This window comes from Scyliorhinus torazame, chromosome 16 (genome assembly GCF_047496885.1).
Source record: "Scyliorhinus torazame isolate Kashiwa2021f chromosome 16, sScyTor2.1, whole genome shotgun sequence".
NCBI lineage: Eukaryota > Metazoa > Chordata > Chondrichthyes > Carcharhiniformes > Scyliorhinidae > Scyliorhinus > Scyliorhinus torazame.
Genome location: NC_092722.1, coordinates 9,901,703 through 9,927,746, shown reverse-complemented (window position 1 = coordinate 9,927,746; position 26,044 = coordinate 9,901,703). Strand labels below are relative to the sequence as shown.

At 55.2% G+C, this 26,044-nt stretch overlaps 1 long non-coding RNA gene across 1 annotated transcript in view; it reads left to right on the top strand.

The window, feature by feature from the left end:
- The first annotated feature begins 347 nt into the window (after positions 1-347).
- LOC140392571 (uncharacterized) overlaps positions 348-26,044 on the top strand; it is a 40,968-nt gene continuing 15,271 nt past the window's right edge. Inside the window, exons 1-2 of the long non-coding RNA XR_011935389.1 lie at positions 348-528; positions 5,071-5,235. This is a non-coding gene — a long non-coding RNA (uncharacterized lncRNA). The remainder of the gene's footprint in view (positions 529-5,070; positions 5,236-26,044) is intronic.

Below are 26,044 nucleotides of genomic sequence, written 5' to 3'. Positions count from 1 at the left end.
GCCCTTTGCACTCAGTTCTGTGCACAATGCAAGCAGTTGCCAGTGTTGCCAGCTCGGTTATTGAGTACCCTTTCACATCACCCGCTCTTACAAGTCCAGCTCGACAGCGAGCATGAATTGGAATACGCCCACCCGCTTCATGCACAGCAGCTGGAATCAACTCACTGAGCGGGGCCCAGCGACTGGAGCTGCCACCCTCCTGACCCCCATGACTCAGAATGACATTGGGCGGTGCGTTTGCACAGCTGAGCCATCTGGGGAGCTCCCATCCAGATTTCAAAGGGACTATGGATTCCTGCCCGGCATTCGTTGCTACTGAATAGCCAGTGAGGGGAAGTTGCAATGATTTAACAAGAGGCTGACTCTGTACAGTCACCACAATATCCTTTAGCTGGAGTCTCGGTTAACAAAAGGAATGGGTCACAGATCTGCATCACCGTTTCCTGAAGAGAAATTATTCACAGCCATCGTGGTTTCGTTGGCTGTTTCTGGCAACACATCACAAGACAGACACAGACACCACAAGAGGTTCGAAGCCAATTTGATTATTTTTATAGCTCGCTCCAGTTTACTTATAAAAACTGACATTGAATTCATAACTCCTGGTTCTTAACAGAAAACATTTCCCAGGAAAGGCTAATACAACTGTGCAGCCAGAGTATTTTTTTTTTGGGGGGGGGGGAGGGGGTAAATTAATTGGACTGACACAGCCAGTAGTTTGTGCCAACAATGTAAGTATAACAACTCATAAAGGAAATGAGAGCATTTACAGCGAAGTCCTAACCAGCCCTGCATTTTACTTGTCCGCTTTCACCAAAGGTTTTTTCTCTAGAGCTGGACTTGTAAGAGTGGGTGACATGAAAGGTCACTCAATAACTGTAGTGATCTCTGTATGCGCATGTACACAAGGGGTTAATGTGTAATCAGTAGCACCACATGATCACTAGAGGGCAGCACCAACAGGGGTATAAATAGCAACCACATTGTGTCTCTCCCTCTCTCTTGGGTGCACTGTGACCAGGGCAATAGCAGACTAGTTCAGATGGCTAGTGGAGTTACGTATAGTTACCGTAGTTAGATCTTGTTAACCTTATCACTAGTATCAAAGTTAAAGTAAAGAACTCATGCAATTATTGTTATAGTTACTCAATAAACCTTTTGTTACTACTGGACGAGTTCAAGTCTTCTTCATCGAGATTCAGAAGACCTCATCACTAACCAAGGTTTGAGTAGCACATGTTATCTACCACACAGGGAACAAAACAGTAAACAAGCTGACAACACTGGGAACTGTGCACCAGAACTGAATACAGAAGCCTCCTAGTCAAAAGACAAACATTGGGAGAAAGGCTGAGGTGTGGGGTGGGTAAAATTCCTCTTTTAATGAAAAACGGGAGAACACCTCTTCGTCCAGATGCTATAATAATAATAATTTTTATTGTCACAAGTAGGCTTACATTAACACTGCAATGAAGTTACTGTGAAAAGCCCCCAGTCAGCGCCTGTTCAGGTACACTGAGGGAGAATTCAGAATGTCCAAATTACCCAACAGGCATGTCTTTCGGGACTTGTGGGAGGAAACCGGCGCACACGGAGGAAACCCACGCAGACACGGGGAGAACGGGCAGACTCCGCACAGAGTGACCCAAGCCGGGAATCGAACCTGGGACACTGGCGCTGTGCAGCAACAGTGCTAACTTTGAGAGCTCTTTAGTGTCAACTATTTTGGTGTTCAACTCTGGTCACATAGGCCAGACCAGATAAGGACAGAAGCTTCTCTAAAACGTTTCCCTAAAAGGTATTGGAGTCCCAGGTGTGTTTTTGTCATCAAAACTGACAGATCCTGTCACGGTTACTGAAATCAGGGGCGGAATTCTCCGCAAACGGCGCGATGTCCGCCGACCGGCGCCAAAAACGGTGCGAATCAGTCCGGCATCGCGCCGCCCCAAAGGTGCGGAATCCTCCCCATCTTGAGCTGCCGAGCCCTAACCTTGAGGGGCTAGGCCAGCTGGCGGGAAAGGCCTTTGGTGCCCCGCCAGCTGGCGCGGAAATGACTTTGCCGTGCGGCGCATGCGCGGGAGCGTCAGTGCACGCTCACGGCATCCCCGCGCATGCGCAGTGGAGGGGGTCTCTTCCGCCTCCGCCATGGTGGAGACCATGGCGAAGGCGGAAGGAAAAGAGTTCCCCCACGGCACAGGCCCGCCCGCGGATCGGTGGGCCCCGATCGCGGGCCAGATCGCCCCACTCCCCCCTGCAGGACCCTGGAGCCCGCCCGCGCCGCCTTGTCCCGCCAGTAAGAGAGGTGGTTTAATCCACGCCGGTGGGACAGGCATTCCAGCAGCGGGACTGCGGCCCATCCGGGCCGGAGAATCGCCGGGGGGGGGGGCGCCAACCGGCGCGGCGCGATTCCCGCCCCCGTCGAATATCCGGCACTGGAGAATTCGACAACCGGCCGGGGCGGGATTCACGCCAGCCCCCGGCGATTCTCCGACCCGGCGGGGGGTCGGAGAATCCCACCCCAGGTTTATTACATCTCCTTATTTCTGAATCTGAATTGAAACTCGAAGGCTGCATGGTGGAGATTTGAAATCGTGTTCCTTGGGTTTTTTATGGGAAAGTATTCATTCTGTTCTACTGAAATTTAACTGTCATTTCTTGAGCAGGGAATTCTCGTGCCCTGGCCAACATTCCTCCCTAAAGAAGCAAGAACAAATTTTTAATTTCTTCTTTCAAGGGATGTGGGCGTAGCCGGCTGGGCCAGCATTTATTGCCCATCGCTAACTGCCCTCGACAAGGTGGTGGTCAGCGGCCTTCTTAGCCGCTGCAGTCCATGTAGTGTAGGTACACCCACTGTGCTGTTAGGGAGGGAGTTCCAGGGTTTTGACCCAGCGACAGTGAAGGAGCGGCGAGATATTTCCAAGTCAGGATGGTGAGTGGCCCAGAGGGGAACGTGCAGGTGGGGATGTTCCCATTCATCTAGTGCCCTTGGTAGAGGTCATGGCTTTGGAGGGTGCTGTCTAAGGAGCCTTGGTGAATTGCTGCAGTGCATCTGTAGATGGTACACACGGCTGCTAACGTGTGTTGGTAGTCAGGGGAGTGAATATTTAAGTTGGTGGATGGTGAGGGTGACACAGTGGTACAGTAGTTAGCTCTCCTTTTTTCTTTAATTTACAGTACCCAATTCATTTTTTCCAATTAAGGGGCATTTTAGCGTGGACAATCCACCCAGCCTGCACATCTTTGGGTTGTGGGGGGGAGACCCATGCAAACACGGGGAGAATGTGCAAACTCCACACGGACAGTGACCCAGAGCCGGGATCGAACCTGGGACCTTGGCACCGTGAGGCAGCAGGGCTAACCCACTGTGCCACCGTGCTGCCCACAGTGGTTAGCACTCCTAAACAAAGAGTTGGGGGATGGGGTGCCAATCCAGCGGGCAGCTTTGTTCTCAATGGTGTCGAGCTTGTTGAATGTTCTTGGAGCTGCACTCACCCAGGCAGTGAGAAATTACAGTCTCGCTGGTCATTGCTGGTGTTCCATTTTAGCGATATTGATCGTGAACTTGTCCACATAACAAAACACGCTGGGCTCCAAGAGCAGCTCATGGGCCGGAGTGCCCCAGCCCCTACACAGCGCGTTTGCCCGTGCCGGAGGCCGTCCCACTGCAGGGGCCCCCATGGCGGGGACCAACTTCCGGGGATGGAAAGATCCCACAGAGGGTGGGAGGGACCAGAAAATCCTGCCGTGGTGATTCTTTGAGATGTTTTAAAAGCATTACAAAATGCTGCATAAATAGAAGTGTTTATTTCTAGTGGTTGAGACTTGTCAGACCGACGACGTGGTCGGTGAGGAGAGTCGCGGTTCTTTTTGAGCAAACTGGGTAGAATCCCAACCACCGACATGCCCGCTTGGCTGCGGGTGGCACGATAGCACAGTGGTTAGCACTGCTGCTTCACAGCGCCAGGGTCCCGGGTTCAATTCCCGACTTGGGTCACTGCCTGTGCGGAGGCTGCACGTTCTCCCCGTGTCTGCGTGGGTTTCCTCCGGGTGCTCCGGTTTCCTCCCACAAGTCCCGAAAGACGTGCTTGTTAGATGAATTGGACATTCTGAATTCTCCCTCAGTGTACCCGAACAGGCGCCGGAATGTGGCGACTAGGGGATTTTCACAGTAACTTCATTGCAGTGTTAATGTAAGCCTATTTGTGACACTAATAAAGATTATTATTATTAAAGAAGGTGGGCAGCACATAGGCGCAGTGGCTAGCACTGCTGCCTCACGGCGCCGAGGTCCCAGGTTCGATCCCGGCCCTGGGTCACTGTCCGTGTGGAGTTTGCACATTCTCCCCGTGGGTTTCGCCCCCCCCAACCCAAAAGATGTGCAGGCTTGGTGGATTGGCCACGCTAAATTGCCCCTCAATTGGAAAAAATGAATTGGGTACTCTAAATTTTTATTTTTAAAAAGTTATTATTAAAGAACTATACTTGTCCCAGAAATGCAAGAGGAGTTAAGACGGGGGTGGGGGGAACGAAATAATGATGGAAATACTTGATATTAACGTGACAATAACAGATGATTCAGCCAGAAATGTCAAGTCGAAAATAAGTAAAGAATACTTTAAGACAGAGATAGATAGGTTCTTGATTAATAAGGGGATCAGGGGTTATGGGGAGAAGGCAGGAGAATGGGGATGAGAAAATATCAGCCATGATTGAATGGCGGAGCAGACTCGATGGGCCGAGTGGCCTAATTCTGCTCCTATGTCTTATGGCCTTGTGGCGTTAACAGAGCTTTCTGCTCACCCACTGTCCATTACAATATGGTTTTTAGTCGTTCAGCTGTTTACCCAGTGTAACCTTACACTAAGGCTTGACAAATACATTGATTCAACACGAGTTGAACTCAGTTAGGTATGTGCCAGTCTATTTTCTTTAACTTCTGTGTGGCTGAAGAACATTCATTTTTCAGGCCATTGCAGTATTAAGTCATTTGCCGTCCTGCTGTGGAGTTTATTAATGCTCTGCCAATTAGCAATAATTTGTTTCCCCGATGTGTCCTTCGCTGGTTTCCAGAATACAGGGTGAGCTCGGACCTGGTTCACAGAAGGCAGCAGTCGCTTTGCTGTGTAATGATGTAATGCTGAAATTGCCATCTCCATGGTTACCAAAACGAGAGACTAAACTGGATCACTGGCGGGCAGCCATTTTGGAGAATGTGGAGGAAAAACATTGAAACAGGTGAAGGATCTTTGATTACAGAAATATTACAAAGAAATAATATAAAGCAGGATGTTACAGTTATTGCATGAGAAACTCTGGCAGTTGATTTGTACACAACACACTCCCATAAACTGCAACGTGGTAATAACCAGATAGCCACCGATGAGGGATGAGATATAACCGATCATCGAGACTCTAATCCTGGGCAGGATTCTGTGATCCCGAGGCTAAGTGTTGACTCCGTCGGAAACGCCGTCGCGTTTCCCGAAGGCGTCAGCATGGTCTCAGGATCAGCAATTCTGGCCCCTACAGGGGGCCAGCACGGCTCTGGGGGGCCCACGCTGCTCCAGCTGCTGATCCCGGCGTGAACTGGGCGCCGCGTGTTCCGCGCCTGCGCAGTGGCACTGGCACCAACGCGCGCATGCGCAGTGGCTCCCTTCTTCGCGCCGGCCCTGACGCAACATGGCGCAGGGCTACAGGGGCTGAGGCGGAAGAAAGGAGGCCCCCAGCACGAGAAGCCGGCCCGCCGATCGGTGGGCCCTGATCGCGGGCCAGGCCACAACAGAGGCCCCCCCGGGGTCTCAACCCCCCTCCCCCCCCCCCCTACAGGCCGCTCCCGGACCCTTCCACGCTAAGGTCCCGCCGGCTGAGAGCAGGGTAGAACGGCGCCGGTGGGACACAGGTTTTTTGCTACGCCCGCTCGGCCCATCCCGGGCCTCCGCTCTCCGCTCTGCGGAGAATCGCGTCCCGGCGTCGGGGTGCGATTCGCGCCAGTTGCGCCGATTCTCTGGCCCGGCCCCAGGCTGAGAGAATTCTGCCCCCTGTTCTTGAAAATAATCCCACTTGATTTTTACATTCCCCACAGCAGATAACATCTCAGCCAAACAAAAAGGGTACCTCTGACAGTGCAGCACTCCCAGACTGAGGGATTTTGAGCTCAGGTTCTGGAGGGGAATTCGAGAAGTGAGGCGAGCTTCCAGCCATTGATCGCTGGCTGACCCTGGAGGTGGTGGGATTCGGACACTGGTTTGGGGGTGTTTAGTGGAAAAGCGACAAAGTTAGAGGGAAGGGCAGATGTGAAAGCTCTGAAAAGGTCCCGGAAGATCTTTGTTTGCCGAAGATTCTTGTTGCGGTTATGAGACTTTTGTCGACCATCCTGTTTTATTCTACCTCACGTCAGCAGTTTTCACATTCGATGACCTTGGCTAAGATCACAGCAACATCCCAACCAACTACCCAGGCACCGCCCAGGCATTGATCAACAGAGTCACAGCTACTCCAAATCCAGCTGCTTGTGTACCCCTGACTTTCATGCCTCCATCAGTGTTGACCATGCCATTAGACTAGACTACAAGCTCGGGACTTCACTCCATAAACCTCTCCGGGCGCGATTCAGTGGCATCAACGCGCCCAACTTGGTGTGGTGATGCGGCCGTTGAATTTCGTGAGATTCAGTGGAAACTCATGAGGAGTCGCGATTTGGATTTCATTCCCGCTGGGCGAGATCCCAGCGTTAAAATGGCTCATTTAAATATACGTTCGCCGATTCGCCCGGGATTCCTCGGCCGTGCCTGGAGGATCTCAGCAGGGCGCCATTTCGTACTAGTCCACACTAACTTGGACCAGTCAGACCAGCACCTGGGGGGGGGGGGGGGGGGGGGGGGCTTTCCTGGTCATTGATGCCCCCAGGTGGTCGGGGACAGGGAAGGGTGACGCCCCGGCATTCCCCCTGGCACCCAGCACCCTGGAACTGGGGTGCACCTTCAGGACAAAATAAACGTTAAAGTGCCCTTGAATATCGTGCAATTGCTAAAGAAACACCCCACAAAACACAGCATCCAGTGGACTTTAACGCAAGTCTGCTGAACCGTGCCCTCCATCTCACTACCTCCCTCTCTCCTACGATACACCTTAAAATCTCACCTCTTTGACGAATCTTTGGTCACATGCCCTGATGTGGCTCAGTGTCAGATATTGTTTGATGTCCCTGTGAGTAGTCTTACCATTTTTAAGATATTAAAATGACCTGTGTAAATACAAATTGTTGAGGCTGTACCAGTTGGAGGAGACCCGGGTGCGGGTGAGGAGCGGTGCAGCGGGAATAGGAGGAGTGGAGCAGCTGATTTGACGGGAGGCTCCTTGGTTTCTTCAGGGGTTGGTGGGTGGTCGGGTGGAAGCATTGGGAATTCCTCCTCCTCTTTTCTGTGTGGGGACAATGGTCAGTGCTTTAGGGTAGGTGCAGGTGACAAAGGGGCTTGCGTTTCTCTGTCCCTTCTGTCTCGAAACATGCCTTCCCCCATTGTATCCGAGGTTGCAGAGATCTCCCCCATCCTGGGCATGTAATTTACAGTGCACTGCCCTCTTCAGGCCACACGTGGCACCGATATCAGGAAGACCACAGGGCAGTCATGCTTGAGAATGGGATGGGAACAGAGCGTGTTCTTCAGGCCTTTGTGCAAGAAGACGGGGGGAGAAAATCAGCACTGGCATCGATGATCAACTTGACTCAGTTTATTGTCATCTCCCATCTTAGTTGGAAAGTAGTGAGTCACCTTTATTCAGAGGGGTTTAGAGTACAAAGAGGTTATGCTGAACTTACGCAAGACATTTGATAGCAGTGTTCAAAATGATGAGGGGGCTGGACCGAATAGAAATTGTTCCCGCTTGGAAAAGGATCAAGAACGAGAGGGCAGAGACTTAAGATGATTTGCAAAAGAAGGAAGTGCGATGTGAGAAAAACCTTCTTCGCACAGCGCGTGGTTGGGGTCTGGGACACTCGGCCTGGACGTGCGCTGGGGGCAGGTTCAATGGAGGCTTTCAAGAGGGCATTAGATGATTGTGGTGAACCACTGTAATAGGAGATGTAAGGTAGGACCTGCACTACAGGTTCGCAGGTAGTTCCTGCCGGCTGGCTCCGCCCACGGAGAACTGTATAAATATGCATGACCTCCAGTGCCCTGCCATTTCACCAGCTGCAGCAGGAGGCCACGCATCTGGCTGTAATAAAGCCACAGTTGTCCCCAACTTTAGTCTTTGTGCAATTGATCGTGCATCACTGATTATTTGAACAGAAACAATGTGCAGAGCACGGGGGAAAAGGCAGGGGAACGGCACCACTAAGTCATTAGACTCGTTTGGAGAGCTGGTGCAGACTCGATGGGCTGAATGGTCTCCTTCTGCACAGTAACAATTCTGTGACTCTGTGATCCAGATGAGTACGGAGGAGGCCACACTGTAAAGAGACAAAATCCATCTATTCAGTCATCTGATTGGCATCCAGGGCGGGCAGAAATCTCCTCCAATTAAATATCAGGAAGACTGAACCCATTCGGTGGGATTCTCTGACCCTCTGAAGGCGGAGAATTACCCAACATCGGCTCCCACGCCGGCATGCAGTCGCCGCCAGTGCGATCGACACGGCGCCGATTGGGGGCCGTTGAAAGCGGCCCCCGCAGCGATTCTCTGCGCTCGACGGGCCGAGTGCCGCTGGCGTGGTTCACATGTGGTCCCACCCGGCGAGACCTCGGCGTTCTGGCTGCGGGGGCCGTCCTGGTGGGGGGGCTTGGGGATCCGACTCCGGGGGGGTCCTCCACGGTGGCCAGGCGCGCGATCGGTGGCCACCGATCGACGGGCACGCTCATTCTGGGGGGGGGGGGGGCTATGTTCCTCCGCACCAGGCCCCTGTTGGGCTCCGCCATGTTGCGAGAGGGCTGGCACGGAGACAGCCACTGCGCGCACGCGCGGACCCAAGGGCGTAACCGCAGGTCCCCGCTGGCAGCCGGAGCTGTGGGTCGCACGCCGGGGCCCTGCTGGGCCCCTTGAGGACGATGAATCACCCCGGACGCTCGAGGAAAATGTGATTCCCGCCCGTTTTCTGGCGGGCGTGGGGACTTAGTCCCCAGAAGGGAGAATCCCGCCCATTGTCTTCAGTCCTAACCTCCAACTCCATCCCCCTCTCTGACAACAATCAGACTCTTTGCAACCTTTGTGTCATATTTGACCTGGACATGAGCTTTCAGTCACACATCAGGCTGTCACTAAGACCGCCTAGTTCCGCCTCCATAACATCGCACAGCTCTGTCCCTGCCGCAGTTCAACTGCTGTGAAATTCTTATGCAAGTCTTACATTACCTCAGGATGTGACCATTTCACTGCACTCCTGGTCGACTGCCCACATTCTACCCTCCAAAAAACCTGAGCTCATCCAAAACTCATCTTCTCTCAGCTCGGCAGTTTCTTCTCAAATCCTTTCCAACTCCTTGCATCTTGCTTCCTTCACGTCTTAGATCTTACCCCCTTAACCTAGGTTTTTTTTTTTGCCATTTGCCCTAATGATTTCTTATCTGGGTCAGTTTTAATAAGCCTCTGTAATACACCTGGGAACGTTCCATTATATTAAAGGTGCTACATGAATGCAAGTTGTTGTTGGTGAATGTTAACATGCCGTATCACATATGTTCATATGTTTTGGTTCTGTCCAAAGCTGGAGGATTACTGGAAGGAGGTTTTTAGGGTAATCTCTGAAGTGGTGCACATGAAACTGGACCCGGGCCCTCGGGAGGCCATATTCGGGGTGTCGGACCAGCCGGGGTTGGAAACGGTTGCGGAGGCAGATATCATAGCCTTCGCCTCGTTGATCGCCCGAAGGCAGATCCTGATGGGATGGAGAGCAGCCTCTCCACCCTGTGCCCTGGCGTGGCGGGGGGACCTGTTGGAATTCTTGACTCTTGAGAAGGTTAAGTTTGAACTGAGGGGAAGGATGGAGGGGTTCTACAATTCATGGGTGTTATTCATTATGCACTTTTGAGAATTGGGTAACATTGAACATTAGGGGGGTTGGGGGCTGGGAGAGTTGGGGGGAGGGGGGCGGTGTGTGTTAATGGCGACTATGGGTGATTCCTGATTCCTTTTGTTTTTTTTTTATGTGAACATGCGGGCTACTGTTTGGGGTTTGGTGGGAGGATGGGATCGTTGTTATTGATATGGGGATTGACATTATATTCATTACTGCTTATTGTTTATTGTTGGTGGGTGCAAATTTGGGAGAAAATGTAAAAAAGGAGAATAAAAGTATATTTTTTTAAAGTGAGAAAATGTAACTTATCCAGTGTAATCAGGACCATTAAACACTCACTCGCCACAGACAGAGGCAGCAGAGTGGCCCATCTACAGACACACTGCAGTAACTTGCCCAGGTCTCGACAACAGCATCATCCAAAGCTGCAACCTCCCCGCTCCCTGCCATCACCTAAATAATAATAATAACCTTTATTATTGTCACAAGTAGGCTTACATTAATACTGCAATGAGGTTACTGTGAAAAGCCCCTAGTCGCCACACTCTGGCACCTGTTTGGGTGCACAGAGGGAGAATTCAGAATGTCCAATTCACCTAACAGCACATCTTTCGGGACTTGTGGGAGGAAACCGGAGCACCCGGAGGAAACCCACGCAGACACGGGGAGAAAGTGACCCAAGCCGGGAATCGAACCTGGGACCCTGGAGCTGCGAAGCAACAGTGCTAACCACTGTGCTATTAGGAAAAGGCAGCGGGCGCGTGGAAATATCACCATTTCCGAGTTGCCTTCCAAGACACTTCACATTCCTGACTGGATCACAGTCCGCTTATCGTCATTGGGTCAAAATTCTGGATCTCACTCCCTGACAGCACAGTGGGTGTACCTACACCACAGGGACTGCAGCGGGTTCAAGAAGGCAGCTCAACCACCACCTTCTCAAGGGCAATTAGGGATGGGTAGTAAATACTGGCCTGGCCAGCGATGCCCACGACCCACGAATAAATAAATAATTATATTTGCATTTGGTTGCCGGCTCTCGCTGGCTTTGAAAGCAGACCAAGGCGGGCCAGCAGCACGGTTCAATTCCCGTACCAGCCTCCCCGAACAGGCGCCGGAATGTGGCGACTAGGGGCTTTTCACAGTAACTTCATTTGAAGCCTACTTGTGACAATAAGCGGTTTTCATTTCATTTCATTTTCATTTCTTGGGCTGAGATTGACGGAGAGTTGGTTTTGAAATACCTACAGCCCACGTCATGTCATGCCAGCCCCACATTGCTACTAGATGCGAACAGAGGTTAAGTGCAGCTTCGGATGGAAGACAAGATACTGAGGAGTGGATGGAAAGGGTGGGGAGGGAAGAGGAAAAGTATGAATTTAAACTAATCACTTGCACTTTTACATGAATGAAGAATATCCTGGAGAAAACATGTTTTTTAAAATAAATTGCCACGTATCAAAACTCAGGTGGTGAAGAGTAGAAGACTGGAACTGACCCCTTATTCAATCACAGACTTGTGTTACTTACCAAAGACCTCCCACAAAAATCTCCTCCTTCTGCTAACCCGTATGTGATCACAGGTAAATCCTCCATTAAAGTTCACTTCCTGAATGCAATTAACGCTCAGTTGGTGAACAATTAACACCGTGTAAACGTCTTGTTAAAACGCAACATGGTCTGATTTCCTTCGTCTTTATTTGAGATGCCCAGCAAACTGACAATATCACAAAAGCAAACAAGAATTTTTATCCCACACGCTATACAATCACATTAATGGGAGATCTTTTCAAATGTCCCGCCCCACTTTACCACCCAGCTTAGAGGCAAAGGGAAGTTAATTTTTGCTGTGTTCAAGTGCGAAAAGAATATGATGATTGGTTCATTTTTTTCCTGATCTCTGTAGTGGGTGGCAGGATGGCACAGTGGTCAGCACTGCAGCCTCACAATGCCAGGGACCCAGGGCAGCACAGTGGCACACTGATTAGCACTGCAGCCTCACAGGGACAGCGACCTGGGTTTGATTTTGACTTGGGTGACTGTGTGGAGTTAGCGTGTTCTCCCCGTGTCTGCGTGGGTTTGGTCCGGGTGCTCCGGTTTCCTCCCACAGTTCAAAGATGTGCAAAAGGTGAGGTGGATTGGCCATGATAAATTGCCCCTTAGTGCCCAAAGGTGTGCTGGTGAGGTGGGGTTACGGGGATAGGGTGGGGGTATGGACCCAGGTAGGGTGCTCTTTCAGAGGGTCGGTGCAGACCTGATGGGCTGAATAGCCTCCTTCTGCACTGTAGGGATTCTATGATCGATTCTACGATGTGCACAGACTCCATTCTCCACGATAAAATTCTTATGGCTTCTGATTCTCAAACAGACCTGCCTCAAGACATCTTGTTGGATGAAGTGCCATGCAAACTGTAAAGCAAGAAGAGTAAGCAGAAATTTCCAGATTCTTATCCTTGACTTTGTTACGTTCACCTCACCGTCCAAAGACATTAGTCACTTCAGAGTATTGTTGCACAGATGGCCTTTTGTGCCCATTCAAGCAACATTATCAATGCGTGCCAGCAGGGTAGCCAATCACTGCAAAGAGACTGAATGATGCCTTCAACCAACCTTCACCCACTTCCAACAGAAGTTGCTGGTCAGTTGCCCAACTCTTAAGAAACAAACTAAAGGTCACTCCAACCAGGGTGGGTGGGAACTGCTATGATCGTGGGGGTGGGCTGTTCAACATGAGTCGGGGTGTGACAGTGGGTTTTTTTTAAGACCAGAACAGCTGGGATGGGGATTAAAATCAACCAAAACTTACAACTTATCTTGTTGAGTTCCAGCATTGCCAACTCTCCGCTGAACAACTCAGTCAGTTGCTCGAATCGCCCATCCTCTCCCTGGAGATCAGTCTGACACAGCCCATCCTAGACGTATGGGACAAAAGACATCCCTTCAGGATCAAGGGACAAACAGTCAGAATAAGACACCATTCCTGAAATTAAATGTACGTACTGTTGGTCACTTTGCAAGTTGCTGGATAGTAATCAGGGGAGTGAACCTGTCCGAACTGTGCCCTCCCTAATCCAGCAGTGCTGGTCAGGATTTGCTGCTCCGGAATTTTCCACCCGTCAACTGACTGGTCCGCTCCATTTCCACCATGGATGGAACCGGAAAAACCCAACCACTGGCTCACTTAACATTAAGCTTATGATTGGCCTGGCTGTAATAATAATAATCTTTATTGTCACAAGTAGGCTTACATTAACACTGCAAGAAATTACTGTGAAAAGCCCCTAGTCGCCACACTCCGGCGTCTGTTCAGGTACACAGAGGGAGAATTCAGAATGTCCAGTTCACCTAACAGCATGCCTTAGGTGAGAGATCTACTGTGCGTGGGGGGGTTAGAGAACTTCAGAGTTCAATGTAAATTAAAATTCCAAAGTGGCACTCACTAGTGGATGCTATAACATATATGGTAGCAGGGATTTTACTCGCTTACCTTCACACCCACACTATTTTAGCCCTTTTTGGGGAATGGGGAGAGAGTGGTGGAAGGATTCCTGATCAGATTATCAGCCCATTAAGCCGCGTTATGAACACTCCTTCCGTGGTCAACGAGCTGGTGTTGGACTTGAACTCGGGATCATAGAATCATTGAATTTACAGTGCAGAAGGAGGCCATTCGGCCCATCAAGTCTGCACCGGCCCTTGGAACGAGCACCCTACTTAAACCCACACCTTCACCCTATCCCCGTAACCCAGTAACCCCAGCTAGCCTTTTCTGACACTAAGGGGCAATTTATCATGGCCAATCCACCTAGCCTGCACACCTTTCGACTGTGGGAGGAAACCGGAGCACCCGGAGGAAACCCACGCGGACACGGGGAGAACGTGCAGACTCCGCATAGTCAGTGACCCAAGCCGGGAATCGAACCTGGGACCCTGGAGCTGTGAAGCAACAGTGCTAACCACTGTGCTACCGTACCGCCCTATGTCTAGTCCAGAGGTAGGAGTTCTGTCACTGGTCCACAAGACCTCCTTTAGCAGGGATGAGAGTCTCTAACGGGGGGCAGACAAGAGTATCTGAGTTTCTTCCACTAGAATGGGAGAAAATCCGATAGACGGTTCAAGGTTTTAATTTTTTAATTTAACGTACCCAATTATTTCTTTACCAATTTAGCGTGGCCAATTCACCTTCCCTGCATACCTTTTTGGGTTGTGGGGGTGAGACCCACGCAGACACGGGGAGAATGTGCAAACTCCACACGGACGGTGGCCCAGGGCCGGGATCGAACCCGGGTCCTCGCCGCCGTAGGCAGCAGTGCTAACCACTGCGCCGCCCCGGTTCGAGGTTTTGATAATGCAGCTCCAAAAAAAACCAGTCTCATTTGGCTGGTTAATGTGTTGCTAGAGGGCAGCAATTTAAGATAGTACCCAATAGGATGTAGCGAAGGCACAGGAAGCTTATTTTCCACACAGATGGTTATTACGTTATGGTTACCTCCCTGATACGATGATGATAGGAGAATCCATAATCCTTTTTAAAAGGGAACTGGAGGAACATTTAAAAGGAAACATTTAGCCACCAAGGCTACAGCTCTGACAGAGAACAGACACAGGTGGCGTCATTCTCCGACCCCCCAGAGGGTCGGAGAATGGCCGTTGGCCGCCGTGAATCCCGCCCCCGCCGGTTGCCGAAGTCTCCGAAGGGAGAAAAGTCGGCGGGGCGTTAATGTCGCCGCTGCCGCGGAGAATGTCACGGGTCTGCGCAAGGCAGCCGATTTTCGGCCTGCCGATATTCTCCCTTCCGGATGGGCCGAAGTCCCGTCGACGTGATGACCGTTCACGTCGACGTAAATCAAACCTCCTATTCATCGGCGTGACCCTGTGCTCCAGGTTCACGCCGACCAGCGTGGAGGCGAGTGACGGCCTGGGGGGTTGGCTCTGGGCAGGCGATGGCGTGGCCGCAGTCTGAATGCGTGAGGAGAGGTGTGTCTCGGGTTGTGTGTGTGTGTGTGCAGCGGGGGGGGTGGTTAGAGTGGGCTGGGCTCCGGGGGAGTGCCGGGAGGGGGTCCGTGCCGGGGAGGGGGATGTGGGCGTCCGTGCCAGGGTGGAGGTTTGGGGGGGGGGGGGTCCGTGCCGGGGAGGGGGATGGGGGGGGTCCATGCCGGGGAGGGGGATGGGGGGTCCGTGCCGGGGTGGAGGTTGGGGGGTGGGGGGTCCGTGCCGGGGAGGGGGATGGGGGGGGGGGTCCGTGCCGGGGAGGGGGATGGGGGGGTCCGTGCCGGGGTGGAGGTTGGGGGGGGGTCCGTGCCGGGGAGGGGGATGGGGGTGTCCGTGCCATGGTGGAGGTTGGGGGGGGGTCCATGCCGGGGAGGGGGATGGGGGGGGTCCGTGCCGGGGAGGGGGATGGGGGGGGGGTCCGTGCCGGGGTGGAGGTTGGGGGGGGTGTCCGTGCCGGGGAGGGGGATGGGCGGGTCCGTGCCGGGTGGAGGCTGGGGGGGGGGGGGGGGGGTCCGTGCCGGGGAGGGGGATTGGGGGGGGTGTCCGTGACGGGGAGGGGGATGGGGGTGTCCATGCCGGGGTGGAGGTTGGGGGGGTGGTCCGTGCCGGGGAGGGGGATGGGCGGGTCCGTGCCGGGTGGAGGCTGGGGGGGGGGGGGGGTCCGTGCCGGGGAGGGGGATGGGGGGGGGCTCCGTGACGGGGAGGGGGATGGGGGTGTCCATGCCGGGGTGGAGGTTGGGGGGGGGGTCCGTGCCGGGGAGGGGGATGGGTCCGCGCCGGGGAGGGGGATGGGGGGGTCCGTGCCGGGGAGGGGGATGGGGGGGGGGGTCCGTGCCGGGGTGGAGGTTGGGGGATGGGGGGGTCCGTGCCGGGGTGGAGGTTGGGGGGGGGGGGTCCGTGCCGGGGAGGGGGATGGGGGTGTCCGTGCCGGGGTGGAGGTTGGGGGGGGTCCGTGCCGGGGAGGGGGATGGTTCTGTGCCGGGGAGGGGGATGGGGGGGGGGTCCGTGCCGGGGGGGGGTGGGTCCCTGCCGGGGAGGGGGTGTGCGAGGGCAAGTGAGTTGGTCCACCTGGCCAGGTGGCAGCCTCCAACAGTTGGACCCATGCGGTCCATGCCACCTGGCTGGGGGGAGGAGGGGATATGGGCAATGATGACATGTCGTCGTTCCCCTCCCCCCCCACCAGGCCGTCATGTTTTCAGATCATCCAGCGATGTTGGCCGCCGTGCCGGCAGCCGCTCATGTCTATGTTGCCCTGGAGGAGGAGGAGGAGGAGGAGGAGGAGGAGGAGGAGCGTGCCAGAGAGGCGGCGCAGGCTGCTGCAGAGGGGCAGGCGACAGCCGCCCAGGCTGGAGGGACACCCGACCGACAGGACGAGGAGGGGGAGGAGGACGTCACGGCCCCACGGCAACGGAGGCACCCGAGGGCGCCCCGTGTGTACCGGCCCAGGCAGTCATACCAGGACCTCACGGACCGGGAATGCAGGAGGAGACTCCGGATGAGCCGGGAAACCGTGGCACACATCTGCCACCTGCTGGCACACCTGTCACCGCGTGCCACTGGCGGGGGACACCCTCTCCCCGTGTCCGTCAAGGTTACAGTGGCCCTTAACTTTTATGCAACGGGGCCATTCCAGGCACCGAGTGGGGACCTGTCCGGCATATCGCAGACATCGGTGCATCGGTGCATCCGGGCAGTGACAGATGCCCTATATGCCATGGCGCACCGCTACATCCGCTTCCCCGTGGACCGGGCCAGCCAAGATGCCCGGGCCGTGGGCTTCTCTGCCGTGGCCGGGTTCCCCATGGTCCAGGGCACGATCGATGGGATGCACGTCGCCGTGCGGCCACCTGCAGATAACAGGGCCGTGTTCACTAATAGGAAGGGGACCTATTCGATGAACGTACAGGTGGTCTGCGACCACCGCATGATGATCCTGCACGTCTGCGCCCGTCATCCAGGCAGTGTACACGACTCATTCGTGTTGTCGCGGTCATCCATCCCCGGCATGTACGAGGGACGCCATCCCCGGCTGAGGGGCTGGTTGCTGGGCGACAGGGGCTACCCATTGCGATCGTGGCTGATGACGCCTATACGGAGGCCACGCAATGAGGCGGAGAGCCGCTACAATGATGCCCATGTAGCGACAAGGGAAGTGATAGCGAGGTGCTTTGGCGTGCTGAAGATGCGTTTCAGGTGCCTGGACCTCTCTGGGGGCGCCCTCCAGTATCGGTCAGATAGGGTCGGCCGCATCATTGTGGTGTGCTGCGTCCTGCACAACATAGCCCAACAGAGGGGCGATGTGCCGCAGGCAGAGGAGGGCGGAGTGGAGGAGCAGCAGGAAGAGGCGCAGTCCTCCCCAGATGAGGGGATGGGGGTAATGGTCAGGGCAGACGGGGTAGACACACGCGGGTGGCTGTCCACCGTTACCGGCTGGCCCAGCGGGCACGGGACAGACTGATAGACGCCCGCTTCACTGACTAGATGGGCGTGGGAATCGGGTAGTATGGCCACAGACCGCACACCATGGCAACAGCCGACCACCCACACCCCCCACCCATCCACCCACCCAGCAGCCTCACCCCCCTCCCCAACCCCACCCACCCCACCCGCATGCACACCCCCCCCCCCCCCCCCCCCCATTGCCGATCCACCTGCGGCACAACGGGCCGGGCTCACACAGTTGCGGGTGGACGCGTGTCTATCGCAGGCCATGGAGGATGATGACAACCCGCCCTGCGGTGAGCTCCTGGCTCTTCATCGTTGGACTATGTCTGACCCATGGCCACAGTACCACCATCCACCCGGACCATCCCTACATGCGGCTGTGACACTGCAGCGCACGGTCCCGTCCTCTGCCCGGGGGATGTTGATGGCGGCCCAGGGGGAAGGGGGCAGACTCACCTGGGGCTGAAGTAAGACCACCCCTCACACACACACTTGCGCTCAATGTACATGACACCCCCGCACACTTTGGACAGAGCACAAAGGCAGCTTCTGTAGGTGTAACATTGACTTTAATAACCAAAGGAGTTCATGCACGTGCCCTAGCCCCTAAAACTCATCTGTGCCCTGCAACCGTGCCAACTTACTCAGTGTCTAATTGTTTGGCCTTACGGGCCCTTTGACTACGTCTACGTAGTTCCCCAGACGGTACAGCAGAACTGGAGGTGGACTCCTGTGATTCCTGCCCTCTGACACTGGATCCCTTTGGCGGCCGTTTCCTGGGGCGTCCTGGCCTAGATGGGCCAGGCTGCGGCCCGGGTGACTGGGATGGCGAGCTGCCAGCCTGTCCTGCCCGTTGCCCACCCGATGCACCTGGGACGGAAGGGGGGGAGTCCGAGGTGTCGCGGTGTACCGGGACCTCCCCTACAGAGGGAGCCGGGACGGACCACACCACCTCCTCCTCCCTCGGGGTGCCCGATGGCCCCCAGGCCTCTACATGGGTGGGGGATGCGAACGGACTGGCCATCCGACGCCCCCCCGACATCTGGCGCTGCCAGTCCTGCAGGCCCGTGCTGGTATCGACAGGGGTCTGCAGGTTTGCAGCCATGGAGCCCAGGGGGTTGGCAAACCCTGTCTGTGACAGTGCAACGCCAGCTCGCACATGGCCACTGGCGCCGATGCCCTCAGCGATGGCCTGCAGAGACTGGGCCATGGCCTGCTGAGACTGGGCTATGGCGTTGAGCGCCTCTGCCATCTGCCGCTGGTGCTGGCTCATGGCCTCCTGTGAGAGGGCAGCCATTTCGTGGGCCACAGACGCCGCCTGCACGGAAAGCCCCAGGCCTCGCAAACCGTTCCCCATGTCTGACACCGTCGCACCCATTGCCTCCACCGCGGACGCCACCCGTGCAGTGTCGGCCTGGGTGGCACGCATGACCGGGACCACTCCCAGCTCCTGGACGCGGGTGGACTCCTCCACCTGCGACCGCAGCCGCCGCAAGCCGCCCGTCACCCTCTTCGCTTGTCTCCGGGTCGGTGGTTGCATCGGATCTATGTGTGGGTGTGGTAACTCCAGGAACCCGGGATCCATCTGGGCGGCAGATGTTCGCTTGGGCTGGGCTGCCCTCCGACCGCCCGGCCCCTCTGCTGCTCCTACCTCCACCTGCTGTAACGGGACAGCTGTGTTGTGCGCACCAGTGAGTATACCAGACGACTCATCACTAAAGTGCCCAACCGAGGTGAGTGTTTCTGCGATGGTGGAGGGTGTTGGTGACAGCAGTGGCGTTGTGTCGTGCTCTTCGTCCCACTCTGAGTCCATGGCACTTTGGGGTGGGGGTTCGTCTCCACCCATCCAGTCTGAGTCACTGTCCGGTATTTCGTCTTCCTGGGTAGTGCTGTCCTGGGTACTGCTGTCCCGGGTAGTGGTGTCCCGGGTAGTGCTGTCCCGGGTAGGGGTGTCCCGGGTAGGGGTGTCCCGGGTAGGGGTGTCCTGGGTAGTGGTGTCCTGGCTCGGATGTGACGGGGGTCTGTGGCTGCCCCCCTCATCACTGGGTGGTCGCTCCCGCACGTGACGGGGGTGTCGTCTCCCTGTTGCTCCAGGTCTCTCCGTCTCCCGTGATGTGTGAGGGGCATCCTGCGGGCGTCGCATGCTGGAGGGTGCGGGTCTCTCCGTCTCCCGTGGTCTCCGAGGGGCATCCTGCGGGCGTCGCATGCCGGAGGGTCCGGGTCTCTCCGTCTCCCGTGGTCTCCGAGGGGCATCCTGCGGGCGTCGCATGCTGGAGGGTCCGGGTCTCTCCATCTCCCGTGGTCTCCGAGGGGCATCCTGCGAGCGGTCTGCATCTGCGGGGATGGGTGCCTGGACGTTTGGTCCTGCGATACACAATGAAGCATGCATGGTTAGACATCAGGCAGTGATCAGGTGATACGGGGGAGGGGGATATAGGGGAGGGGGGATATGGGGACGGGCTGTCGGTGGCTCACTTGCTACTACGCCCCTGACCTCTGCATCAGCAATCTCCCGGTCCTCAGGTGTACCAGCCAGTTCCAGGGCCCTTTCCTGGTGTTCGGTCAGTGGCCTCTCATCAGCGGGCCCTCCTCCAGTCCTCACATGCTCCCTATTGTTGTGTGCGCGCTTCTCCTGTGGGGGGTGGGGGGGGGGGTGGCAGGGGTAAAAGGCAACAGTGTTAGGCAGGTATATGAATGCACGCCATCGGTTGCGCGTGCATTGCAGAGGTTAAGGTTAGGGCTGGATTCACTTGGGGATATGGGGGAGGGGGGGATATGGGGGAGGGGGGATATGGGGGAGGGGGGATGTGGGGAGGGGGGATATGGGGGAGGGGGGATATGGGGAGGGGGGATATGGGGGAGGGGGATATGGGGGAGGGGGGATATGGGGGAGGGGGGGATATGGGGGATATGGGGGAGGGGGGATATGGGCGAGGGGGGATATGGGGGATATGGGGGAGGCTCACCCTGCCTGCTCTGACGAGGTCGTTCACCTTCTTGTGGCACTGGGTGCCTGTCCGTGGTGTCAGGGCCACAGGGGTGACGGCCTCTGCCACCTCCCTCCACAGACGCCGGCTGTGGCGTGGGGCAACTCTGCGGCCGTGCCCGGGATACAGGGCGTCCCTCCTCTGCTCCACCGCGTCCAGGAGCGCCTCCACATCGCGTGACTCGAACCTCGGGGCTGAGCGGCGGCCAGCCATCCAGTCGGGTGTTGCGGTCGGGTGTTCCGGTCGGGTGGGGGGGAGCTGCGCGGCCTTATGAGCCGTCACGCCGTGCGGCGCGTATGACGCTGCACGGCGTGAACCACTGCGCAAGCGCGGATCCCGTTACGTCGCTGCTAGCCCATTTCGGGCCGGAGACTATCGACCCATTTTTCCGACATGACGCAAGTCGGATTTGCGCCGTTTTTTGCGCCAATCGGCGGACTTTCCGCCGATAACGGAGAATTTCGCCCAGGGTAATGAATAAACTTACCTCATCTTGTGCTGTGACATTTTATGATTATTTGATATGTAAAAGAAAAAAAGACTTACATTTCTATTACGTCTTTCATTTTTTTTTAACAAACAATTTTAGGTATGTTTTTAGGTATGCATATAGAAAAAGTGACATTGTACAGTACAAAAAAAAGAAGTCACGACACAAATTAAACATAGAGCAAACCACGGCTCTGTTTACGCACGGACCTGCCTCAATATCCCCCTACTCTACTCTACTCTACCCTAGCCCCCGTCCCCCTCCCCCCCCCCCGCCCCCGCTTCGGGCGAACCCTAATAGTGAACCTCTCAAGGCGAACTCGGCTTTTTCTAGGCCAAGAAAGCTCGCCATGTCCGATAGCCATACCTCAGCCCTCGGGGGCTTTGAGTCCCTCCCTGCTAACAGTATTCATCGCCGGGCTACCAGTGAAGCAAAGGCCAGAACGTCGGCCTCTCTCTCTTCCTGGACTCCCGGGTCTTCCGAAATTCCAAAGATTGTCACCTCCGGGCTCATTTTTCAATACCGGGGACATGACATCTGCGAATCCCTGCCAATACCCCCTGAGTTTAGGGCACGACCAGATCATGTGTACATGGTTAGCCGGCTCTCCGGCGCATCTAGCACACTTGTCCTCCAGCCCGAAGAATTTGCTCACCCGGGCCACCGTCATGCGGGCCCGTGCTCGATCTTAAACTGGATCAGGCTGAGCCTGGCGCATGTTGCGGTCGTGTTTCCTCTGCTCAGGGCTTCTGCCCAGATACCGTCCTCCATCTCCCCCCCCTGAACACCTCTTCCCACTTAAGCTTCAGGTCCTCGGTCTGCGTATCCTCAGCTCCCATTAGTTCCTTGTAGACGTCTGAGACTCTACCCTCTCCCACCTCTCCCATAGAAACTACCCTGTCCTGCCTCCCATTCAGCGGGAGAGGTGGGAAGGACGGCACCAGTCTGCGTACAAAATCCTGCACCTGTAAGTATCTAAAGTCGTTCCCTCTCGCCAGCCCAAACTTCTCCTCCAGCGCCCTCATGCACGGAAAGCTCCCTTCCAGGAACAGATTCCCCATCCTCACAATCCCCGCCCTCCTCCACAGTCGATACCCCCCGTCCATGTTCCCCGGGGCAAATCGGTGGTTGCCGCAGATTGGTCCACACCGATGCTCTTACCTCCCCTACATGCCTCCTCCACTGGCCCCAGATCCGAAGAACCGCCACCACTATCGAGCTGGTGGAGTACCGTGCTGGCGGAAGTGGCAGAGGCGGCGTGACCACGGCTGTGAAACTAGTGCCCCTGCACGAAGCAGCCTCCATCCGCTCCCAAACCGACCCCGCACCCACCATCCATTTCCTTATCATCGCTATGTTGGCCGCCCAGTAATAGTTGCTGAAGTTTGGCAACGCCAGCCCCCCTTCTCCTCTGCTCCTTTCAAGCATCACCCTCTTCACCCACGGGGACGTCCCTGCCCATACAAATCCCAGAATAATTTTATTCAGCCTCTTAAAGAAGGACCGTGGGATAAAGATGGGGAGACACTGACAAACAAACCAGAACCGCGGGAGAATCGTCATCTGCACCCTACCCGCCAATGACAGCAGGAGCGCATCCCACCTCCGGACCTCCTCCCTCACTTGTTCCACCAGTCGGGACAGGCTGAGCTTATGCAACTTGCCCCAGTCCCGTGCCACCTGAATCCCCAAATATCGGAACTTCTCCCCCACTAGCCTGAACGGCAACCCCTTCAGCCTACTCTCCTGCCCCCTCGCCTGAATTACAAACAACTCGCTCTTAGCCATGTTCAGTTTGTATCCGGAGAACCGGCCAAATTCCCTCAGGGTTGCCATAATACTGTCCATCCCCACCATTGGGTCCGATACGTATAACAACAGATCGTCTGCGTATAACGAGACTCTATGTTCCACTCCCCCCCGGACCAGCCCTTTCCAGCCCCTTGAAGCTCTCAGTGCAATTGCCAGCGGCTCTATGGCCAGCGCAAACAGCAGCGGGGAGAGAGGGCAGCCCTGTCTTGTCCCACGGTGCAGTCTAAAGTAGTCCAATGTCGTCCTGTTCGTCCTTACACTCGCCTCCAGGGCCTGATATATAGCCTGATGTGTTGGGTGCTCGGGATCCGTGGAACACATACAGGCCACTAACACTTAAAATAGTGCAACACTATTTTATTAAGTCAGAAACTGTTGAACATCCTTTCACTGTGGGTTAACACGATATTAGATTGAACTAAAGACCTATGCCTTGTCCTAACCAGTCTATGCACTCAGCACATGGTGAAGATCTGTGCTGCATGCTGTAAGCTCTGTCCTACTAGGAGGCTGCATCTCGAATGAGCGGGAACTCTGATGCCCCCTGTCTTTAACTGGTGTGCTCTAACTGGTGATTGGCTGCGGTGTTGTGTGTGTTGATTGGTCCCGCTGTGTGTCCATCAGTGTATGTGTATCTACACCATGATATACTGGTGTATATTATGACATCCCCCCTTTTATAAAAGAATGTATGTGTGTGGCAATAAATAATGTATGGTGAAAATGTTCCTAACTACGTGTAGGGTGCGAAGACATATTTACAGGACTACGTACATGAGAACTAAGCTATTTGCATGGGAAGGAGCCTGGTGCAGAGAAGCAGTATGCAACAAGAATAACGAGATCAACACTATATACAAACCAGGGAAACGATCAAACAAAGCAACAAAACAATTCAGAAAGTCTATAAGTCCGCAAAGTTCATAAATGAAGTCTCTGAGGTGGGCGACGAATTCTGGTCGACCGCCTCAAGGGTAGGTCGAGAGTCGCCGGTTCAGGAGCGGGCAGGACTGCGTCAGAGGGATGCAGAGTGACAGGGATTTCTGCATAGTCCGTGGCAGGGTCAGCAGAAGGGTGAGCCAACAGTGGAGGATCACCTAGCGAGCGTGGAACGAGACGAAGGGCGCGTCGATTGCGGCGCAGAATGGAGCCATCCGGTAGACGAACCTGGAACGAGCGGGGGACCACCTGACGAAGGACAACAGCGGTTGCAGACCAGCCACCATCCTGAAAATGGATGCAGACGTGGCATCTGGAGCCAGAGCAGGGAGATCAGCTGCACGGGAGTCATGAGCCGCCTTGTGCTGTGCACAAGACAGCTGCATCCGGCGAAGGACCGGAACGTGGTTGAGGTCTGGGACATGAATGGACGGCACCGTCGTCCTCAGGGTATGACCCATGAGCAACTGGGCGGGCGACAGGCCAGTGGATAGTGGGGCGGAGTGATAGGTCAGCAAGGCGAGGTAGAAATCGGACCCAGAATCGGCAGCCTTGCAGAGGAGCCGTTTGACTATATGGACTCCCTTCTCCGCTTTGCCGTTGGATTGGGGGTACAGGGGACTGGATGTCACATGCACAAAATTGTACCACCTGGCAAAGTTGGACCATTCCTGGCTGGCGAAGCAGGGGCCATTGTCTGACATAACCGTGAGCGGGATGCCGTGTCGAGCAAAGGTTTCTTTGCAGGCACAAATGACTGCAGACGAGGTGATGTCGTGCAACCGTATCACCTCCGGGTAATTCGAAAAGCAGTCCACGATCAGGACATAGTCTCTACCCAGCGCGTGGAACAGGTTGATGCCCACCTTGGTCCATGGTGACGTGACCAACTCATGGGGCTGTAGGGTCTCATGTGGTTGGGCCGGCTGGAACCTCTGACAAGTGGGGCAGTTGAGCAGTGTTGGCTATGTCCTCATTAATGCCGGGCCAGTACACTGCCTCTCGGGCCCGTCGGCGGCACTTTTCCACGCCAAGATGTATACGTTTGAATATGCGCTGGAGGCGACTAACATGCTCCTGCGGGGTGGTGGACCAAATGATTATGTCGTCGACATAGACGCGAACACCTTCAATGCCTTCTATCATTTGTTCCATAATCCTATGGAACACTTCTGACGCAGATATGATCCCAAACGGCATCCTGTTGTAACAATATCTGCCAAAGGGGGTATTAAATGTGCACAGTTTCCTGCTGGATTTGTCGAGCTGGATTTGCCAGAATCCTTTTGAGGAGTGGAGTTTGGTGAAGAGCTTGGCGCGAGCCATCTCACATGTGAGCTCTTCGCGCTTGGGAATTGGATAATGCTCCCTCATGATATTGCGATTTAGATCCTTGGGATCAATGCAAATTCTCAATTCGCCGGAAGGCTTTTTTACACATACCATGGAACTGACCCAGTCAGTTGGTTCCGTGGCTTTGGAAATCACTCCTTGGTTCTGGAGGTCCTGCAGCTGCTGCTTGAGGCTGTCCTTAAGGGGTGCTGGGACCCTACGAGGTGCGTGCACCACAGGCGTGGCATTCTGTTTTAATAAAATCTGGTAGGTGTACCATAGGCGTGCCCATGCCCTCAAAGACGTCATGGTACTGGTTGATAATGGCATCGAGTTGCGCCCTGAAGTTGGTGTCCTGAAAGGCAGACGTGTCAGCAGGAGAGACAGAGTGAACTCTCTGAACTAGGTTCAACAGCTTGCATGCCTGCGCGCCAAGCAGGGAGTCTTTCGAGGAGCCCACGATTTCAAAGGGAAGGATGGCTTTGCGTGACCTGTGCGTCACTTCAAGTTGGCACGAGCCGCTGGCAGCAATGGCATTGCCATTGTAATCTAATAGCTGGCAGGCTGATGGGAGGATGGGACACGAAGGCTTTGGAGGTCAGACCGCGCAATGAGATTGGCGGAGGCACCAGTGTCCATGCGGAATCGTATTTGGGACCGGTTGACCATCAGGGCGGCACACCACTCATCGTCTGGATCGATGCTGTGTACCGATAGAGGCTGGATTCTTTGCTTCGGGGACACCCTGTTTTCTGTTACGATACCGACTCAAAAAGGTGCCTTCGGGTCCTCGGTGTCACTGCTGTGTGGGAGGTCCGCATTGGACTCGGTGACCGTGGGTTGAATGGCCCGGACATTCCTGCGAGGCTGGCTGGAGTGACAAGAGTTGGCAGGCTGAGCTGATCTGCATAAAGCAGCATAGTGGCCAAGTTTGCCACATCGCAGGCATCGTCGGGATTTGGCAGGACATTGCCGCTTTAAGTGGGCGGAGCCACAGTTGCCGCACGTTGTAGTGTCAGTACGTTCGCTGCGCCA